The sequence below is a fragment of the Ranitomeya imitator genome, chromosome 1 (genome assembly GCF_032444005.1).
Source record: "Ranitomeya imitator isolate aRanImi1 chromosome 1, aRanImi1.pri, whole genome shotgun sequence".
NCBI lineage: Eukaryota > Metazoa > Chordata > Amphibia > Anura > Dendrobatidae > Ranitomeya > Ranitomeya imitator.
Genome location: NC_091282.1, coordinates 667,781,464 through 667,803,751, shown reverse-complemented (window position 1 = coordinate 667,803,751; position 22,288 = coordinate 667,781,464). Strand labels below are relative to the sequence as shown.

Genomic DNA, 22,288 nt, shown 5'->3' with positions numbered 1-22,288 from the left:
ACTCAGCGTATAAAAATATGGTCCATTATTAACGGCCGTAAAACGCAGAAAAGTCCCCAAAATAGTGATCCGTATGTCATCCGTAGGCAGGGTGTGTTAGCGTATTTTGCGCATGGCATCCTCCGTATGTAATCCTTATGGCATCCGTACTGCGAGATTTTCTCGCAGGCTTGCAAAACCGACATACGGACATACAATGGATCCATGGGCTCAAATAATCGTAAAAGCATATATACTGTATGTATGTTACATATATATATATATATATATATATATATATATACACATATACAGTTATATGAAAAAGTTTGGGCACCCCTATTAATCTTAATGTTTTATAAAAATTGTTTTTTTTGCAACAGCTATTTCAGTTTCATATATCTAATAACTGTTGGACACAGTAATGTTTCTGCCTTGAAATGAGGTTTATTGTACTAACACAGAATGTGCAATCTGCATTCAAACAAAATTTGACAGGTGCAAGTATGGGCACCCCACCAGAAAAGTTGACATTAATATTTAGTAGATCCTCCTTTTGCAAAAATAACAGCCTCTAGTCGCTTCCTGTAGCTTTTAATGAGTTCCTGGATCCTGGATGAAGGTATTTTTGACCATTCCTCTTTACAAAACTATTCCAGTTCAGTTACGTTTGATGGTCGCCGAGCATGGACAGCCCTCTTCAAATGATCCCACAGAGGTTCAATGATATTCAGGTCTGGGGACTGGGATGGCCATTCCAGAACAGTGTAATTGTTCCTCTGCATGAATGCCTGAGTAGCTTTGGAGCGGTGTTTTGGATCACTGTATTGCTGAAAGATCCATCCCCTGCGTAACTTCAACTTTGTCACTGATTCATGAACATTATTGTCAAAAATCTGCTGATACTGAGAGGAATCCATGCGTCCCTCAACTTTAACAAGATTCCCGGTGCCGGCATTGGCCACACCCCCCCAAAGCATGATGGAACCTCCACCAAATTTTACTGTGGGTAGCAAGTGTTTTTCTTGGAATGCTGTGTTTTTTGGCCGCCATGCATAACGCCTTTTTGTATGACCAAACAACTCAATCTTGGTTTCATCAGTCCACAGGACCTTCTTCCAAAAAGAAATTGGCTTCTCCAAATGTGCTTTTGCATACCTCAGCCAACTCTGTTTGTGGCGTGCTTGCAGAAACGGCTTCTTTCGCATCACTCTCCCATACAGCTTCTCCTTGTGCAAAGTGCGTTGTATAGTTGACCGATGCACAGTGACACCATCTGCAGCAAGCGGATACTGCAGCTCTCTGGAGGTGATCTGAGGATTGTCCTTGACTGTTCTCACCATTCTTCTTATCTGCCTTTCTGATGTTTTTCTTGGCCTGCCACTTCTTGCCTTAACAAGAACTGTACCTGTGTTCTTCCATTTCCTTACTATGTTCCTCACAGTGGAAATTGACAGGTTAAATCTCTGAGACAGCTTTTTGTATCCTTCCCCTGAACAACTATGTTGAATAATCTTTGTTTTCAGATCATTAGACAGTTGTTTTGAGGAGCCCATGATGCCACTCTTCAGAGGAGATTCAAACAGGAGAACAACTTGCAAGTGGCCACTTTAAGTAGCTTTTCTCATGATTGCATACACCTGGCTATGAAGTTCAAAGCTCAATGAGGTTAGAAAACCAAAAAAAGTGCTTTTGTAAGTCAGTAAAAAGTAGGTAGGAGTATTTAAAACAAGAAATTGATAAGGGTGCCCATACTTATGCACCTGTCAAATTTTGTATGAATGCAGATTGCACATTTTCTGTTAGTACAATAAACCTCATTTCAAGGCAGAAACATTACTTTGTCCAACAGTTATAAGATATATGAAACTGAAATAGCTGTTGCAAAAAAAACAATTTTTATAAAACATTAAGTATATATATATATATATATTAATATATCATACAGCGCTTGATAGCTTAAAAGCCGGTAATTTAATTGCCGGCTTTTCCTATCTCCTTCACAAACCCGACATGACATGAAACATGGTTTACATACAGTAAACCATCTCATTTCCCTTTTTTTTTTTTTGCATATTCCACACTACTAATATTAGTAGTGTGTATGTGCAAAATTTGGGCGCTCTAGCTATTAAATTAAAAGGTTAAATGGCGGAAAAAATTGGCGTGGGCTCCCGCGCAATTTTATCCGCCAGAGTAGTAAAGCCAGTGACTGAGGGCAGATACTAATAGCCTGGAGAGGGTCCACGGTTATTGGCCTCCCCTGGCTAAAAACATGACCTGTAGTTACCTCGAGTTGCGGTGATGCACCCTCTGCTGGATGTCCTCATATGAACTCGAGCGTGGGAAAATATTCCGAAAAGTTCCCAGGCTCGAGTTCATATGAGGACATCTGTTGTGAATTCTGTGGTCAAGCTCCCTCCTGTGGTCATGAGTGGTACTTCGGCTGGTTCTGTCTATGAGCTTCCTCTGGTGGATGTGAGTGGGGCTGCGGCCTCTGAGTTTCCTTCCTCAGGTGACGAGGTTAAGTCGTTAGGTGCTGCTCTATTTAACTCCACCTAGTTCTTTGTTCCTGGCCTCCAGTCAATGTTCCAGTATTGGTCTAGCTCTCTCCTGGATCATTCTTGTGGCCTGTCTGCCCTGCATAAGCTAAGTTTTGCTTGTGTTACTTTTGTTTGCTATATTTTCTGTCCAGCTTGCTATATTGGTTTTTCTTGCTTGCTGGAAGCTCTGAGACACAGAGGGAGCACCTCCGTACCGTTAGTCGGTGCGGAGGGTCTTTTTGCCCCCTCTGCGTGGTTGTTTGTAGGTTTTTGTGCTGACCGCAAAGCTATCTTTCCTATCCTCGGTCTATTCAGTAAGTCGGGCCTCACTTTGCTAAAATCTATTTCATCTCTGTGTTTGTATTTTCATCTTACTCACAGTCATTATATTTGGGGGGCTGCCTTTTCCTTTGGGGAATTTCTCTGAGGCAAGGTAGGCTTATTTTTCTATCTTCAGGGCTAGCTAGTTTCTCAGGCTGTGCCCGAGGCGCCTAGGTTTTTGTCAGGAGCGCTCCACGGCTACCTCTAGTGTGGTATGATAGGATTAGGGATTGCGGTCAGCAGAGTTTCCACGTCTCAGAGCTCGTCCTATGTTAGTAACTATCAGGTCACTTTGTGTGCTCTTAACCACTAGGTCCATTGTGGTTCTGAATCACCTGTTCATAACAGACATCCAGCAGATGGCGCATCACCGCAACTCGAGGTAACTACAGGTCATTCACCTACATTCCATTAATTCGCTGGGTTTTTACAAGCAGGGGCGGATGCATTAGCAGGCTTCTGCTTGTAAAATTAGTTAACCCTTTCAGATGGATTTACAGCGTGGGACTTGACTGATCGTCGGAAGGTATGGAATATTGTTGTTTGTTTTTTTTACATTTGTTCCAGGTGACAAGGGTCTTCAGGTGGATTACCAGTATAATAAAACATTACAACAACCTGTGTCTTTATTTCATTAAAATACTTTGTAATAATGTGTATGTGTCTTTTTAACCATTTCATACTATTGGATTAATAATGGATAGGTGTCATAATTGACTCCTCTCCATTATTAATCTGGCTTAATGTCACCTTACAATAGCAAGGTGACATTAACCCTTCATTACCCCATATCCCACCGCTACACGGGAATGGGAAGAGAGTGGCCAGTGCCAGAATAGGCGCATCTTCCAGATGTGCCTTTTCTGGGGTGGCTGGGGGCAGGTGTTTTTAGCCGGGGGGGGGGGGGCAATAACGATGGACCCTCTCCAGGCTATTAATATCTGCCCTCAGTCACTGGCTTTACTACTCTGGCGGAGAAAATTGCGCGGGAGCCCACGCCAATTTTTTCCGCCATTTAACCCTTTAATTTAATAGCTAGAACGGCCAAATTTTGCATATACACACTACTAACATTAGTAGTGTGGAATATGCAAAAAAAAGGTGATATGAGATGGTTTACTGTATGTAAACCATGTCTCATATCATGTCGGGTTTAGGAAGGAGATAGCAAAAGCCGGTAATTGAATTACCGGCTTTAAAGCTATCTCGCGCTGTATGAAGTAATAATATATATACATATATGTGTCTCACTGACATATATATATATATACCTATTCTATGTGTACACATTTATTCTACCTATTCTACTGTAAGCTGTCAGTGTGATTTTACTGTACACCGCAATGAATTGCCGGCTTTTCTCTCTAACACCGCTGCGTATTTCTCGCAAGTCACACTGCTGGTCCGTGTGTAATCCGTATTTTTCTGGCTTCCATAGACTTTCATTGGCGTTTTTTTTGCGCAATACGGTGACAAACGCAGCATGCTGCGATTTTCTACGGCCGTAGAAAGCCGTATAATACTGATCAGTAAAATATGGCAGATAGGAGCAGGGGCATAGAGAATAATTGGGACGTTTGTTAGGCGTGTTTTACGGACGTATTTTCTGCACTCATACGTCCGTAAAACTCGCTAGTGTGACTCCAGCCTAAGGGGTCCGCATTTGTTTAGGGGGTTCAGGCTAGCTTCTGTATAGGGAATATCCAGGCATGGGGTCTATATCTGCTGAGGGGGGTCATAGGTTAGGTGGTAAATATGACTTATCTGCACAGGGTGTGGAGACGCTATAGTCAATAGAGAGCCGGAGCTAATGATAAATGATAGGTTTTAGTATGTAGACACTGTCAATATTCTTATCAGTGACATGAATAGTTTATCTCAGACAGCAGAAATGACATGTAATGCTCTATGGTAGGGAGAAATTAGAAGGGAAATGTGAACTGGGCCTCAAAACGCAATAGCAATACTAGCAATCAAATACGTATCATAACAGAAGTGACCACCAAATATAACATAATATATAAATAATAATATACATTGTTGCATGCATTATTAATATAGTTTTGTTTTGTTTTTTTAAACTCTTAGACCTGATGAGGCTGGTGTAGTTACTTTGCAAATCAGTTTCTAAATGGCAGCATAATTCATTTAAAAAAAATAATAATTTTCGTCCTGATATTAAAATTAGCTGAACTCAAGAAAAGTTAATTTTAACCCCTTACCGGCATCGGACGTACTATACCGTCCAATGCCGGCTCCCCTGCTTTGATGCAGGGCTGCGCGGTGAGCCCGCATCAAAGCCGGGACATGTCAGCTGTTTTGAACAGCTGACATGTGCCCGTAATAGGCGCGGGCAGAATCGCGATCTGCCCGCACCTATTAACTAGTTAAATGCCGCTGTCAAACGCAGACAGCGGCATTTAACTACCGCTTCCGGCTGGGTGGCCGGAAATGACGTCATCTCCGACCCCCGTCACATGATCGGGGGTCGGCGATGCTTGTATATTGTAACCATAGAGGTCCTTGAGACCTCTATGGTTACTGATGACCGGTGGCTGTGAGCGCCACCCTGTGGTTGGCGCTCACAGCACACCTCCATTTCTGCTACATAGCAGCGATCAGCAGATCGCTGCTATGTAGCAGAGCCGATCGTGTTGTGCCTGCTTCTAGCCTCCCATGGAGGCTATTGAAGCATGGCAAAAGTTAAAAAAAAAAGTTTAAAAAAAATGTGAAAAAATAAAAAAAAACAAAAGTTTAAATCACCCCCCTTTCGCCCCAATCAAAATAAATCAATAAAAAAAATATCAAATCTACGCATATTTGGTATCGCCGCGCTCAGAATCGCCCGATCTATCAATTAAAAAAAAGTATTAACCTGATCGCTAAACAGCGTAGCGGGAAAAAAATTCGAAACGCCAGAATTACGTTTTTTTGGTCGCCGCGACATTGCATTAAAATGCAATAACGGGCGATCAAAAGAACGTATCTTCACCGAAATGCTATCATTAAAAACGTCATCTCGGCACGCAAAAAATAAGCCCTCAACCGACCCCAGATCACGAAAAATGGAGACGCTACGGGTATCGGAAAATGGCACAATTTTTTTTTTTTTTTTTTTAGCAAAGTTTGGAATTTTTTTTCACCACTTAGATAAAAAATAACCTAGTCATGTTAGGTGTCTATGAACTCGTACTGACCTGGAGAATCATAATGGCAGGTCAGTTTTAGCATTTAGTGAACCTAGCAAAAAAGCCAAACAAAAAACCAATGTGGGATTGCACTTTTTTTGCAATTTCACCGCACTTGGAATTTTTTTCCTGTTTTCTAGTACACGACATGCTAAAACCAATGATGTCATTCAAAAGTACAACTCGACCCGCAAAAAATAAGCCCTCACATGGCCAAATTGACAGAAAAATAAAAAAGTTATGGCTCTGGGAAGGAGGGGAGCGAAAAACAAACACGGAAAAACGAAAAATCCCCTGGTCATGAAGGGGTTAATATCATGAAAAAATGAACTTTCAAAAAAGATTATACAGCTATATACACAAAAAAAGCACCATAGTCCTTAGTGAGCTCTGAAGTGACTCTCCTCAGCACCTCCCAATACCCCTGTCTTTGGTGCGCCCCTTCATTCTGGTGGGTGCATTATGGTGATGACCTTTGAGGAGCTCAACATGGCAAAGTTGGATGCTTTTCTTTTTTCAGATCTTTTAGCCGAGCGGTACGTACACAGTGATTTTTGCAGAGTTTTTGGAGCAGAAAATTAGCAAAAACATAAGAGCTTTGATTTTTTTTTTTTTTTTGGGGGGGGGGGAGGAATCTGGAGAGTTTCTACTCCAAAAACGCCACAAAGAGACTCAATGTTGCACATACCCTAATTCATCACTTGCCACTCTTCTAATTTTTGTACACTTACATTCTGGTGCCATACTGGAGGGCAAAATCTACAAAATATTATTGCACGCTTGAAGAGTAACATGCAGCATTTTAAAGCATGGTGCTCTAAACGGGTGCAAAAAAAAAGATTAAAAAACACTTTAATTTTGTGCAAAATTCATCAACCCACTGGGCCATTTTGAACAATAACGCACAAAAAGTAGCAACAAATGCCACAAGATAAAAAAAGAAAAGTCACTAAAAAGAAAAGAAAAACAAATAACTAAGTAACCATGATGAGTTTTTATGCTGCGTATTTTCGAAAAAAAAGCAAGTAACCTATTTTCCTTAACAAGCTCAGAAACGGTGCAGAAAATTGCCAATATAAAAAACTTGCCAAAAGCTCATAGTGGGAACATAGCCGCATGCATCACCAATAGTGATGAACAGGTGTGCTATGATAAGGTGTTATTTGAGCATGCTTAGGTGCTAACCGAGTGTCTGCGGCGTGCTCGGAAACTATGTTCCAGTTCCCGCGGTTGCATGTCTCGCGACTGTTCGACAGCAGCAACACACACAGGGATTGTCTAACAAACAGGCAATACTAGCATGAGTTGCGGCTGTCGAACAGTTGCGAGACATGCAATGGTGGGAACTGGAACATAGTTTCCGGGCACGCCACAGACACACAGTTAGCACCCGAGCATGCTCAGATAACGCCTTTGCTTGCTCATCACTAATCACTACCATTAGAGCACACTGAAGGTGACTGTGATCCTACCTTGCGTCAATCACAGCAATCTTCTCCCCATAATGGGTTGAACCCAACACATGAAGTTTCTGCCGATACAGGTTAATCCGTCCTATATACTGTATGTGTAGATGTTACAGCTCCCATGGTCGACCGTTCCGAATACAAGCCGTGTTGGCTTCAGGCTGAAAAACCAAGAGGCCGGTGTGATAAAAATTCCTAAAAAGTGAAGAAGACGCTCCTCCCTGTCCTCTGATTTGTTCTTATTAACCCTCTCCTTCTGCTACCTGATCAGTGAGGTCTCCACCGGCGGAGTCTCACCTGTACATTGTGAACTTGACTCGCACGCTGCAGCTTGCCCGACACAGGGAGGAACATGGCGTAACTTTATACCTGCAGGGGACAAACTGCTACACTTTCTTAAAGGAAATGAAACATAAAACCATTCCAAAGCATGACTTTTACCACCACGTATGAAACAATAGTGTCGAAAAAAAACGAATTACTCATATTTGTTCGAAAATGGGTAGAACAGGTTTAAGCTAAAGTATGATATTGGGGCTCAGCTAGAACAATGGGGCAATACACCTAAAGCTCTTAGCACTGCTGTCAGTGATTAGTGTGAGGCCTTGTGCATGTAGTAGCCGTGTCGGACTGGGGTTACAAGGGTAATATTGACTCTGGGGGCCCACTGTTCAGCCACATGCAAATATTACATTACCCTCATTCACAAATAAGTAACCTGTTAGATGATTGATGAGATATACCGTATATAGTCTGTCAAGTGTAATGTGCCAATTTAGTGGTTGGGGGCCCACCAGGGAATTCACCGGTTCCCCTATTGTCCAGTCTGAGCCTGCATGACATTATTAGGGCTCTTTTGTATGGGCCATCCTTCTATATTATTTCAAAACACTCTTTTTCTGTGATTCCTTTGTATCTCCGTTCATACTGCACCCACACCCACAAATGATACACCATTTGAAAGGTAAACTTGCCCTCTTCAGCAAGGAAATAGCCAAACAAACCACACATCCACAATGTGATCACAAAATACACTTTAAACATTAATTTTCATAAAACTGCAGTAAGGAAAAATGACCTGCAGGTGGCACCACAATACCCCAAAGCATACTAATACAAAGCTGAAACAAATCCTAATATTTGCTTTGGGGGCTTTCCAGCTTGCCGAACTCCTTGCCCAGCCGATTTCAGGCAGGTACATATAAAATATTTGCTACATATGTAGAAGTAGAATAAAAGTAAAACTTTACCTGTTTAAGACTTCAGCTTCAAAACTGAAGATATAAATTAATGCAGCCTAAAAGAGACATTACAAATTACATAGAAAAGTCTATCTTCTTTTTAAGGTTGCAGCTTATTGGTGACCTGGAGTCACCTCTGGTTTCAAGTAAAAAACTGCAGCGTTGACATAACTCAGACTGTACATTGTTTCCCGATGGGAGAGATTGGTGGAAACAACCTTGCAAAAATTGAAGAAAAAAAAATCCAACCATAGGAAAAAAAAAAGGTAAAATAATCTGCAGATATTATTTTTTTTTAAAAGGGATATTCCCAATTATTATACAATGGTGTAAATACGCTCAGTTATGGGGTCAATTCTCCTTCATCATTTTTACTGTCAAAGTGGCACTGCTGTACAGGGAGCTGCTTTGTTCACATACATAGGGCTGTGTTACACTTCCCTACACTGGAGATAGATGGCAGTGCTGCTGTGGAGGGCAAAAAAATGTTGCTGCCCCTGTTCTTTTGTAAGGTTCTGACAATCAGACCCCTTCTGATCAGTAAGTAAAATACCATTATGTTTAATGTTGGAGGATCTCCTTCAGGCTGGAGTCACACACAACATATAAACAAAATCGGTCCGTTTTACACTGACGACAATCGCAGAAATGTTCCCTGAACAGTGATCCGTATGTCATCTGTGTGCAGTGCGAGGATGCGATTTTCTCGCATGTAAGCATCCGTGTGACATCTGTATGACATCCATATGGCGAGATTTTCTCTCCGGCTTGCAAAATGGACATAGAATGGATCCATGGCCTCAAATATTCGTGAAAACATATATATGTCAGTGACACACATTGCCTGCCCCCCTACAACCAATGTGCGAAATTTCACATGGGCCAACTAGTAATACCATATTGATAGATTCATGTGGGTCCCTACAGTACAGGCTCCTAATGTCTCCATTTTCATACACAGATTTTTTTCTGTTGAATTCATTTCGGAAAAGATACCACATCATATCTGACAAATCAATATATGGCCTCATGCGACTAGGCTCTTTTCATGACGCCTACATATTAGTCACATTCCCTGTTCATTTTCTGAACCGATCTTAAATCACTGTAGACCAATGTTAATTTCTCCCCAAACCAGTAGAAGCACGGTCTCACTACCCTAACCCCCCAGTTGAAAATCGATTTTTGGTGAACCTACTAGTTTAATACTGTTCCAATTCTTATACTGTGTGTAACTTGTCATCCACTTTGTTTGGGTAAGGGAATTCTCTTCAGAATTCTGCCAGCACTATAGATGCGGGAACTTTCACTCACCATTATGCATTGCTTCAGCCACTGTCCAATAGCTTACAGGAATTGGAGCTGGATTACAGGAAGTCTCTGTGCTCCTGCTTCCCTGCGTGTCAAACCGCAGATAGACATAACAGAGCGATGGCGGCAAGTGAGGCGGCCGGAAAGACCTGGCGGTCACCAGTTTGAAATTCATTTTGAATGTATGAAGAACTGATCTTTTTGAATATAACAAAATAATATTGCAAAAGATTTGTGTGAATTTATTTTTAGTTCTCCTCTTAGCCTGCCGACAGTTGTGGAGCAGGAAGTAGCATCAGTACTACACAAGGGTAAAACTAAGGAAAAAATGCCGTACGTAACACATTGTTCCAAAAAACAGACCCTTATCTGCAAATTCTTGGCCAATCCCTTTAACGTCATTCCGAGCTATGGCGTATCCTAGCCATATGTCTTCATTTCTAATGGCAGGAAAAGTCCTTTAACCCCTTCCCGACCCATGACGCCACGTAGGCGTCATGAAAGTCGGTGCCAATCCGACCCATGACGCCTGTGTGGCGTCATGGAAAGATCGCATCCCTACAGATCGGGTGAAAGGGTTAACTCCCATTTCACCCGATCTGCAGGGACAGGGGGAGTGGTAGTTTAGCCCAGGGGGGGTGGCTTCACCCCCCGTGGCTACGATCGCTCTGATTGGCTGTTGAAAGTGAAACTACCAATCAGAGCGATTTGTAATATTTCACCTATTAAAACTGGTGAAATATTACAATCCAGCCATGGCCGATGCTGCAATATCATCGGCCATGGCTGGAAACACTAATTTGCCCCCACCCCACCCCATCGATCGCCCCCCCAGCCCTCCGATCTGTCGTTTACACTGCTCCGGCTCCCCTCCGTCCTGTGCTCCGCTCCCCCTGTGCTCTTGTCCGCTCACCCCCGTGCTCCAATCCCACCCCCGTGCTCCAACCACCCCCTGCACTCCGATCCACCCCCCCGTGCATCATCCACCCCCCCGTGCTCCGATCCACCCCCCCTGCAGTCCGATCCACCCCCCCTGCAGTCCGATCCACCCCCCGATGCTCCAATGCACCCCCCCAATGCTCCAATCCACCCCCCGTGCTCCGATTTACCCCCCCCCCATGCTCCCATCTACCCCCCTGTGCTCCCCCCTCCACCCCATCATACTTACCGTTCCTCCCGGGGTCCATCCGTCTTCTCCCTGGGCGCCTCCATCTTCCAAAATGGCGGGCGCATGCGCAGTGCGCCCGCCGAATCTGCCGGCCGGCAGATTCGTTCCAAAGTGCATTTTGATCACTGAGATCGAAATAAAAAAAAATAGTAAATGACCCCCCCCCCTTGTCACCCCAATAGGTAGGGACAATAAAAAAAAATAAAGAATTTTTTTTTCCACTAAGGTTAGAATAGGGTTAGGGTTAGGGGTAGGGTTAGGGGTAGGGTTAGGGGTAGGGTTAGGGGTAGGGTTAGGGGTAGGGATAGGGTTAGGGTTAGGGATAGGGGTAGGGGTAGGGTTTCGGTATGTGCACACATATTCTGGTCCTCTGCGGATTTTTCCGCTGCGGATTTCATAAATCCGCAGTGCTAAACCGCTGCAGATTTATGGCGGATTTACCGCGGTTTTTCTGCACATTTCACTGCAGTTTTACAACTGCGATTTTCTATTGGAGCAGTTGTAAAACCGCTGCGGAATCCGCAGAAAGAAGTGACATGCTGCGGAATGTAAACCGCTGCGTTTCCGTGCAGTTTTTCTGCAGCATGTGTACAGCGATTTTTGTTTCCCATAGGTTTACATTGAACTGTAAACTCATGGGAAACTGCTGCGGATCCGCAGCATTTTCCGCAGCGTGTGCACATACCTTTAGAATTAGGCTATGTGCACACGGTGCGGATTTGGCTGCGGATCCGCAGTGGATTGGCCGCTGAGGATTCGCAGCAGTGTTCCATCAGGTTTACAGTACCAAGTAAACCTATGGAAAACCAAATCCGCTGTGCCCATGGTGCGGAAAATACCGCGCGGAAATGCTTTGTATTTTCCGCAGCATGTCAATTCTTTGTGCGGATTCCGCAGCGTTTTACACCTGTTCCTCAATAGGAATCCGCAGGTGAAATCCGCACAAAAAAATACTGGAAATCCGCGGTAAATCCACAGGTAAAACGCAGTGCCTTTTACCCACGGATTTTTCAAAAATGATGCTGAAAAATCTCACACGAATCCGCAACGTGGGCACATAGCCTTAGGGTTAGGGTTGGAATTAGGGTTGTGGTTAGGGTTGTGATAAGGGTTATGGCTACAGTTGGGATAAGGGTTAGGGGTGTGTTGGAGTTAGAATTGAGGGGTTTCCACTGTTTAGGCACATCAGGGGTCTCCAAACGCAACATGGCGCCACCATTGATTCCAGCCAATCTTGTATTCAAAAAGTCAAATGGTGCTCCCTCACTTCCGAGCCCCGACGTGTGCCCAAACAGTGGTTTACCCCCACATATGGGGTACCAGCATACTCAGGACAAACTGCGCAACAATTACTGGGGTCCAATTTCTCCTGTTACCCTTGTGAAAATAAAAAAATGCTTGCTAAAACATCATTTTTGAGGAAAGAAAAATGATTTTTTATTTTCACGGCTCTGCGTTGTAAACGTCTGTGAAGCACTTGGGGGTTCAAAGTGCTCACCACATATCTAGATAAGTTCCTTGGGGGGGTCTAGTTTCCAAAATGGGGTCACTTGTGGGGGGTTTCTACTGTTTAGGCACACCAGGGGCTCTGCAAACGCAACGTGACGCCCGCAGACCATTCCATCAAAGTCTGCATTTCAAAAGTCACTACTTCCCTTCTGAGCCCCGACGTGTGCCCAAACAGTGGTTTACCCCAACACATGGGGTATCAGCGTACTCAGGAGAAACTGGACAACAACTTTTGGGGTCCAATTTCTCCTGTAACCCTTGGGAAAATAAAAAATTCTGGGCTAAATAATTATTTTTGAGGAAAGAAAACGTATTTATTATTTTCACGGCTCTGCATTATAAACTTCTGTGAAGCACTTGGGGGTTCAAAGTGCTCACCACACATCTAGATAAGTTCCTTTCAGGGTCTTGTTTCCAAAATGGGGTCACTTAGGGGGGGTTTCTACTGTTTAGCCACATCAGGGTCTTTGCAAACGCAACGTGATGCCCACAGAGCATTCCATCAAAGTCTGCATTTCAAAACGTCACTACTTCACTTCCAAGCCCCGGCATGTGCCCAAACAGTGGTTTACCCCCACATATGGGGTATCAGCGTACTCAGGAGAAACTGGACAACAACTTTTGGGGTCAAATTTCTCCTGTTACCTTTGGGAAAATAAAAAATTGCAGGCTAAAATATCATTTTTGAGAAAATAATTTTTTTTTTATTTTCATGGCTCTGCGTTATAAACTTCTGTGAAGCACTTGGGGGTTCAAAGTCCTCACCACAAATCTAGATTAGTTCCTTTGGGGGTCTAGTTTCCAAAATGGTGTCATTTGTGGGGGATCTCCAATGTTTAGGCACACAGGGGTTCTCCAAACGTGACATGGTGTCTGCTAATGATTGGAGCTAATTTTCCATTTAAAAAGCCAAATGGCGTGCCTTCCCTTCCGAGCCCTGCCGTGCGCCCAAACAGTGGTTTACCCCCACATATGGGGTATCAGCGTACTCAGGACAAACTGGACAACAACATTTGGGGTCCAATTTCTCCTATTACCCTTGGAAAAATAGGAAATTCCAGGCTAAAAAATCATTTTTGAGGAAAGAAAAATTATTTTTTATTTTCATGGCTCTGCGTTATAAACTTCTGTGAAGCACCTGGGGGTTTAAAGTGCTCAATATGCATCTAGATAAGTTTCTTGGGGGGTCTAGTTTCCAAAATGGGGTCACTTGTGGGGGAGCTCCAATGTTTAGGCACACAGGGGCTCTCCAAACGCGACATGGTGTCCGCTAACAATTGGAGCTAATTTTCCATTCAAAAAGTCAAATGGCGCGCCTTCCCTTCCTAGCCCTGCCGTGTGCCCAAACAGTGGTTTACCCCCACATATGAGGTATCTGCGTACTCGGGAGAAATAGCCCAACAAATTTTATGATCCATTTTATCCTGTTGCCCATGTGAAAATGAAAAAGTTGAGGCTAAAAGAATTTTTTTGTGAAAAACAAGTACTTTTTCATTTTAACGGATCAATTTGTGAAGCACCTGGGGGTTCAAAGTGCTCACTATGCATCTAGATAAGTTTTTTGGGGCGTCTAGTTTCCAAAATGGGGTCACTTGTGGGGACGCTCCAATTTTTAGGCACACGGGGGCTCTCCAAACGTGACATGGTGTCCGCTAAAGAGTGGAGCCAATTTTCCATTCAAAAAGTCAAATGGCGCTCCTTCCCTTCCAAGCCCTGCCGTGCGCCCAAACAGTGGTTTACCCCCACATATGAGGTATCAGCGTACTCAGGACAAATTGGACAACAACTTTCGTGGTTCAGTTTCTCCTTTTACCATTGGGAAAATAAAAAAATTGTTGCTAAAAGATCATTTTTGTGACTAAAAAGTTAAATGTTCATTTTTTCCTTCCATGTTGCTTCTGCTGCTGTGAAGCACCTGAAGGGTTAATAAACTTCTTGAATGTGGTTTTGAGCACCTTGAGGGGTGCATTTTTTAGAATGGTGTCACTTTTGGGTATTTTCAGCCATATAGACCCCTCAAACTGACTTCAAATGTGAGGTGGTCCCTAAAAAAAATGGTTTTGTAAATTTCGTTGTAAAAATGAGAAATCGCTGGTCAAATTTTAACCCTTATAACTTCCTAGCAAAAAAAAAATTTGTTTCCAAAATTGTGCTGATGTAAAGTATACATGTGGGAAATGTTATTTATTAACTATTTTGTGTCACATAACTCTCTGGTATAACAGAATAAAAATTCAAAATGTGAAAATTGCAAAATTTTCAAAATTTTCGCCAAATTTCCGTTTTTATCACAAATAAATGCAGAATTTATTGACCTAAATTTACCACTAACATGAAGCCCAATATGTCACGAAAAAACAGTCTCAGAACCGCTAGGATCCGTTGAAGCTTTCCTGAGTTATTACCTCATAAAGGGACACTGGTCAGAATTGCAAAAAACGGCAAGGTCTTTAAGGTCAAAATAGGCTGGGTCATGAAGGGATTAATTAAGTGTTTTACAACGTTTTATGATTTTTTTTTATTTTTTTTTATTTAAGTTTCATTTATCCTTAATAGTCTGCTTGCTGTCAGTGGATGGCAGCATAACATTTTAGTCTGCAATTTGTACAGACTGAAGTTAAATTTAGCCAGTGTTATTTCATGTTCCGTATACAGACCGCAATGTCTGGACTGGCAGCACGTATTCTAATCCGGACTTACAACCTGTAAACTCAGGTCAAAAGACAGGTGACCAGTCCGGGAATTAAGGTCTATGCATAGGTCATCAATATTAGATTGGTGGAGGTTTGACAATCAGGACCCCTAGTGATCAGCTGAAATTTGGTCTGGCGGCCACAGATTGTAAAGGGCAACTCCATTGAATGTGTAAGGGCCGCTGCCGGGTATAGGAGCTGTTCTGCGGTACATGGCAGTGGCTACTGCACCTTTGATAGAACAGCGCCATTCAAGTGATTCCATCCAGCCACTATCAGAGCTAATCAGTGAGGGTGCCGGGTGCTGAGCCCCCCACTGATCTGATACTGATAACTTATGGATAGGTCATCAATATGTTATGGCTAGAGATGGGAGAACTGATTTGCAGGATTCTGGTCCATCGTCCAGGTCCTTAATCTGTTACTGCTGGACAGGAGACTTGCAAATTTCTACTTGCCTCCCGTTATCCCTGGCATTTTTTGATTAGCAGGGCAGGCATGCTGTCATATGTTTGCGTCACACCGCAATGATGACGTCAATCCAGCCTTAGCCAATCAAAAGAAGAGCCTGGCAGTAAGGAGATTCACAGGCCTCCTGTCCAGCAGTCACAGGTTATTCACCAGGTCGATGAGCCGTAGTCTTGCGAATCGATTCTTCCATCCCTTGTTATGACTGGACAAAATAGTAAAAAAAATTTAACTCAACATTTATAAGGAAGTAGTTAAATTTTTATAATACAATGATTAACCTTCATTTGCATAAAACCGGAAACCCCGTGTTAAGAGTCACAGAATGCGTAAGGCTAAGCTCAGCATGTCTGCCTCTTACTCACATGCCAAACTTAGGTACAGGTCCTAAAGAAGGATGGATAAAGGATAATGGTGAGTTCAGGAAGGGTTAAAAGGAGTTGTCCCATTGCAGAAAGCTTTTCCTTATACATATGCAGCGCCCCAGAGATCTGGTCATTGCAGTATGACACTCTGCCGCTATGGGGAGTGATGGTACGTCTGATGGCACTAAAGGAGTTCTGACCAGGTATCACAAACACACATGACACTTCACACTCCGGCCACCAGGGGGAGTGGTTCTATCTAGTAGGCCACTCTTCACACTCTGGTAAAACTGGGGGTTGGACAGGAAGTTAGTCAGAAAGAGCCCGGGAGAGCTATAGAGAGGACCTGTCAGGGATGGGATCCTGACAGCGGGCTAGAAAGGAGAACAGAACGTTACGGAGCCGCGCCTGTACTACCTTGCGGCGGTATTCTAGAAAGGACACAAAGCGAAGTTGATTGTGGAGAAGTGAGAAGCAGAATCACAGTGTAAAGGAGTTAGAGCCAGTAGGAGTCGTGCCGTGAGACCGAGGCAACATCCTTCTGAGGCGCATAGCGGTGGCCGGAGCACCGAGAAAGTAAGAGACTTTACGCATTACTTCAACACGGCAGGGCAGCTAATTATAGATTGACTGTCTCACCTAAATCACCTAAGCAGACAAAAGGAGGCAACTGTGGGAGAGGGGCATCTCTAGGGTCCCAGAATAACTCCAGGCCTACCCGTCATACGGGTGCGCCCTAACCATATCACCTGGGGGACGAAGAGAGAGAAAGAACAACGAACACAGACACAACAGTTGTGAGGACTATCCCGTGGTGCTCAGCAGGGAAGGACTACAACACACAGGCGCTAGTGGGTAGGCACTGATTTCCACCTGCAAAGGAAACTCTGGATGTGCCATCGGACCGGCCGGTCTCAGCCAGCCCTGTTAGCAGTGTTCTGGATTGCGGATCCTAAAGCCTTCAGTAAAGAGACTGCAACCCTGTGTCCTTGTTATTCATCGCGCCTCGCACCACGCATCACACCATCAACTTTCATTGGGCGTCCCTTAGCAGGGTCACAGACCGAGTCTAGCCACCGTGACGATCCTAATTCAGAGACTGAAGGGCCCGGTATTGAAAGCTTGTGGCCCTGTGTCTGGGGGCGCTCCAATTTGGCGTCACGAACAGGATCTACTTAAGCCTGAAAGAATCAGGTCATGTGTGCCTCGGAACTGTGTTGAATTGTACTCGAACTGTGATCCCTTGCAAAGACTGTGTATTGCTAATTGCCGCCAAAAATCCGCCATTGCCACGCCGAGTGGGGCACGAGGGGAGGAGCCATTGTTTCATGGGCGGAGCCGGCCAAAAAGAGCGCGGAACGAAAAGGCGCGGTGAAGTGCCCATAACGGAAGTGGAACTCCGACCCCGGGGGGTTAACAGGAAGGAAGAACGGCCATGTCAGATCCAGGAGAAGCGGCGGCCACAGCTGCGGGGGCACTTCCAGACCCCGTAGTAGACGCAGCCGCGGGCCTGGTACCACCGCCGGAAGCCACGGGGCCTGCTGCTCCCACCGGCCAGCTAGACACTGCTACAGCCACAACAGCCATAATGCCCTTCTCCATGCCGTACCTACCAGGGGCCACCTGGCTCCCACGATACTCCGGAGAAGCCCACACGTTCACTGACTTTAAAGAGGGGATTTGCAGCCTGCTCGAGTTTTATCCCGTGACAAAGCCTTAGAAGGTTCATATGATAACTGGACAGCTCTTTGGCGCGGCTTTGAGAGAAGCGAAGTCCTGGCCCGCCGCGGATAAGAAAACTGCACAGCAGGTCCTTGCAAAGCTAAAAACCACCTTTGACACCCGCACCGCTACGGAAATTAAATTGGCATTCTATGGGTGCAAGCAGAGGCCGCAGGATAGCTTACGGGACTATGCCCTCAATCTTCAGGAGGCACTGCGGGCCATCAAGCAGAGTGACCTCAGCAGCATGCAAGATGAAGATAAACTCCTAAAAGAGCGGTTCATCGAGGGGCTCCTGTGCAGTAACCAAAGGACTCAACTATATTTCTTAGCCATGCAGAACCCAGACCTGACCTTTGCGCTATTCAAAGATAAAGCCATCCAAGCGCTCCCAGAGCGACAGCCCAGCCGTGCTGTACTCCCCAGGCGTCAAGCTCTCACGTACCTCCAGGAGGTGGCGCCAGAAACACCCATCTCTGCTGAGGCCGATGCCCAGACTCTGGATGACGACTCCCCTGCAGGACTACGCCTCCAGATGCAAGAGCTGACCAAGAGCGTTGCTTCCCTAGCCCGGACCATCCAGTCCCTACAGGAGGCCCCCAAGGAGAAGATCCAGCTGGCTTCTAGACCGGAGGATGTCCCCTGGCAGCGACAGAGGATCCCGTTGACCAGAGGCCGAGACGACGATCGCTTCCATCGAGATGGACGACCGATTTGCCGCCGCTGCCACCAAGTGGGCCATCTTGCAAGGTACTGTCCTTTAAACGAGCAACCCCTGGGGTAAAGGGCCAACCCCCAGGAATAGGACGATCAGGCCCGCAACATTGGAGAGCCAAATACGTCGGGGGCGACCAGTTCTCCCCATCGTGATCGACGGTATCCCCATGAACGCTCTGTTGGACACCGGTTCCCAGGTGACGACTATGCCCTACGTCCTCTATAAACGCTATTGGGAGGACACCGACATTACCCATGGCCCCAATGACGATTTCACCATCATAGCTAGTAATGGTCAGCCACTGCCACAAGTGGGGTATAAGGAGGTCACCATCAAAGTGGGGCGGGTAGAATTGGAGGCCCAGGGCATTGTTATTGTTGATATTGATCGACGTGAATGTAACCCCATGATGACTATCGGTACTAATGTTATAGAAAATTGTCTTGCAGAAGTTATTGTCTTGATGCAGCAGGTAGCCGAAAAAGCTGGGCACAGCGAACAGCATGCCTTGCAGAAAGAGATCAGAGTTCTGATGCAGAGAAAGCAGGTGGAATTGACCGGTGGTGAAATTGGCTGGGTCACAGTGAGTGATTCAAACCCCATTGCGATACCCCCCAGGAGTGAGATGTTGGTGTCGGGCAGCCATAGGCCTTAGGGGTAAAAATTATCAGGCCCTGGTAGAGCCGGTGTATTCAGATAACCGGCCTACTCTCCTGACAGCCAGAGGGGTGGTTGACGTCCGCCAAGGGAGGGTGCCAGTACGCGTCCTTAACTGCGGGGAAGAGGAAGTCCACCTAACTAAATATGTCACACTTGCCAAGCTGTTTACTGTTAGTAATAGTGTGATACCAGCACCCGGGCCCTTGGCTCCGTCCAAGTCGGCGGAGGACAACGGCTCTGCAGAGCAATCAAAAGATTGGTGCCAAGAATTACATGTGGGCACTGATGCTACTCCATCTCACCAGATACAGGGGGCCTACAGGGTGGTTCACGAGTATGAGCGGGTATTCAGCAAACACCCCCTTGATTTCGGGCGGGTAAAAGGGATTCAACATCACATCCCCACAGGAGATCACCCACCCGTAAAAGAAAGATACCGTCCTGTACCCCCAGCTCATTATCAGTGTGCCAAGGACATGTTGCGAGAAATGAAGGAGGTTGGGGTAGTGAGAGACAGCTGTAGCCCCTGGGCAGCTCCGTTAGTCCTCGTTAGAAAGAAAGATGGCACCATGAGGATGTGTGTGGATTATAGGCAATTAAACCGCATTACACATAAGGACGCATATCCCCTACCCAGGATAGAGGAGTACTTGGCTGCCTTAAAGTCCGCTAAATACTTTTCTATCTTAGATCTCACCAGTGGGTACTGGCAGGTTCCCGTGGCGGAGGCGGACAAGGAAAAGACGGCCTTCACGACACCGATGGGCCTCTGCGAATTCAACTACATGCCTTTTGGATTGTGTAATGCTCCGGGAACATTCCAGAGGATGATGGAGTGCTGTCTGGGGCATAAGAACTTTGAAACCGTGTTGCTATATCTGGACGATGTCATTGTCTTCTCCAAGACCTATGAAGACCACTTGAAGCACCTGGCCGAGGTGTTTGAAGCTCTGTCCAATTTCGGCTTAAAGGTGAAACCGTCCAAATGCCATCTGCTAAAACCCAAAGTGCAGTACCTGGGCCATGTGGTGAGTGCCAAAGGAGTGGCCCCAGACCCTGACAAAGTCACGGTGATCAAGGACTGGCCGCAGCCCGGTAACCTCCATGAAGTCCGGCAATTCCTCGGGTTGGTGGGTTACTACCGGAGGTTTATCAAGGACTTCACCAAGAAGGCCATGCCATTACAAGACCTGTTGGTGGGCCAGTCCAAGAAACCCAAGGGCAAAAATGCCCCATTCGACTGGAACGACGAACTGGAAGGATCGTTCACCTGCTTAAAGTCGGTGCTGACGGGAGAAGAAGTGCTGGCTTACCCTGAGTACGACCAGCCATTTGTATTGTATACTGATGCCAGCAATGTGGGACTGGGAGCCGTGCTATCCCAAGTCCAGAAGGGTAAGTGTTATGATTAGGCAATTCAGTACCCAGTGAACATAGAGGTCAGAGCACATACAGTGATCTGACAATAATCCAAAAACATAGAACGAGCTCTGAGACGTGGGAACTCTGTTGACCGCAATCCCTAATCCTATACAACAACACTAGAGGCAGCCGTGGATTGCGCCCAACGCTACCTATGCAACTCGGCACAGCCTGAGAAACTAGCTAGCCTGAAGATAGAAAATAAGCCTACCTTGCCTCAGAGAAATACCCCAAAGGAAAAGGCAGCCCCCCACATATAATGACTGTGAGTAAGATGAAAAGACAAACGTAGAGATGAAATAGATTTAGCAAAGTGAGGCCCGACTTTCTGAACAGAGCGAGGATAGGAAAGGTAACTTTGCGGTCAACACAAAACCCTAAAAACCACGCAAAGGGGGCAAAAAGACCCTCCGTACCGAACTAACGGCACGGAGGTACACCCTCTGCGTCCCAGAGCTTCCAGCAAACAAATAGATAAGCTGGACAGAAGAAAAGCAAACAAAATAGCAAAGGAAAACTTAGCTATGCAGAGCAGCAGGCCACAGGAACGATCCAGGAGGAAAACAAGTCCAATACTGGAACATTGACAGGAAGCCAGGATCAAAGCACTAGGTGTAGTTAAGTAGAGCAGCACCTAACGACCTCACCACATCACCTGAGGGAGGAAACTCAGAAGCCGCAGTACCACTTCCCTCCACCAACGGAAGCTTACAGAGAGAATCAGCCGAAGTACCACTTGTGACCACAGGAGGGAGCTCTGCCACAGAATTCACAACAGGTAAGGAGAGAGTAATCGCTTATGCCAGCAGGAAACTTCGCCCCACTGAAAGGAACCCTGACAACATCAATGCAGCATCAATAGTAAAAACATAGAATGTTAAAAATAATGCATTGCAGCAATGACCTGAGATCACGTGGTGGTCTCACAAGGAGCATCGGTAAAGGCCTCGGCTGGATCCGGGGCCCGCCGGAAGGTGAGTATATAACTATTTTTTATTTTAATTGTTTTTCCAACAGGGATATGGTGCCCACATTGCTATATACTACGTGGCCTGCTTTATATACTACATGGGCTGTTATATACTGCGTGGGCTGTGCTATATACTGCGTGGGCTGTGTTGTATACTATGTGGCCTGTGCTATATACTACGTGGCTGTGCAACATACTACGTGCCTGTGCTATAAACTACATGCCTGTGTCATATACTGCGTGGGCTCTGTTATATACCACGTGGCCTGTGTTATATACTACGTGGGCTGTGTTAGATACTGTGTGGGCTGTGTTATATACTACATGGCCTATGCTATATACTACGTGGCTGTGCAATATACTACGTGCCTGTGCTATGTACTACGTGCCTGTGTTATATACTGCGTGGGCTCTGTTATATACTGCGTGGGCTCTGTTATATACTGCGTGGGCTCTGTTATATACTGCGTGGGCTGTGTTATATACTACGTGCCTGTGTTATATACTGCATGGGCTGTGTTATATACTGCGTGCCTGTGTTATA

The 22,288-nt window shown here is 45.3% G+C and overlaps 1 protein-coding gene across 2 annotated transcripts in view; it reads right to left on the bottom strand.

Annotated features, from left to right (window-relative positions):
* Positions 1-22,288, bottom strand: part of PAK6 (p21 (RAC1) activated kinase 6) — a 114,079-nt gene that overhangs the window by 72,292 nt on the left and 19,499 nt on the right. The window contains exon 1 of one of the 2 annotated variants that reach the window (XM_069729462.1): positions 7,504-7,719. The exons of the other annotated variant lie outside the window; for it this stretch is intronic. The gene's annotated coding sequence lies outside the window, so the exon portion shown is untranslated. Of the gene's footprint in view, positions 1-7,503; positions 7,720-22,288 lie in introns of those variants that run through there. 2 annotated transcript variants of the gene reach the window in all.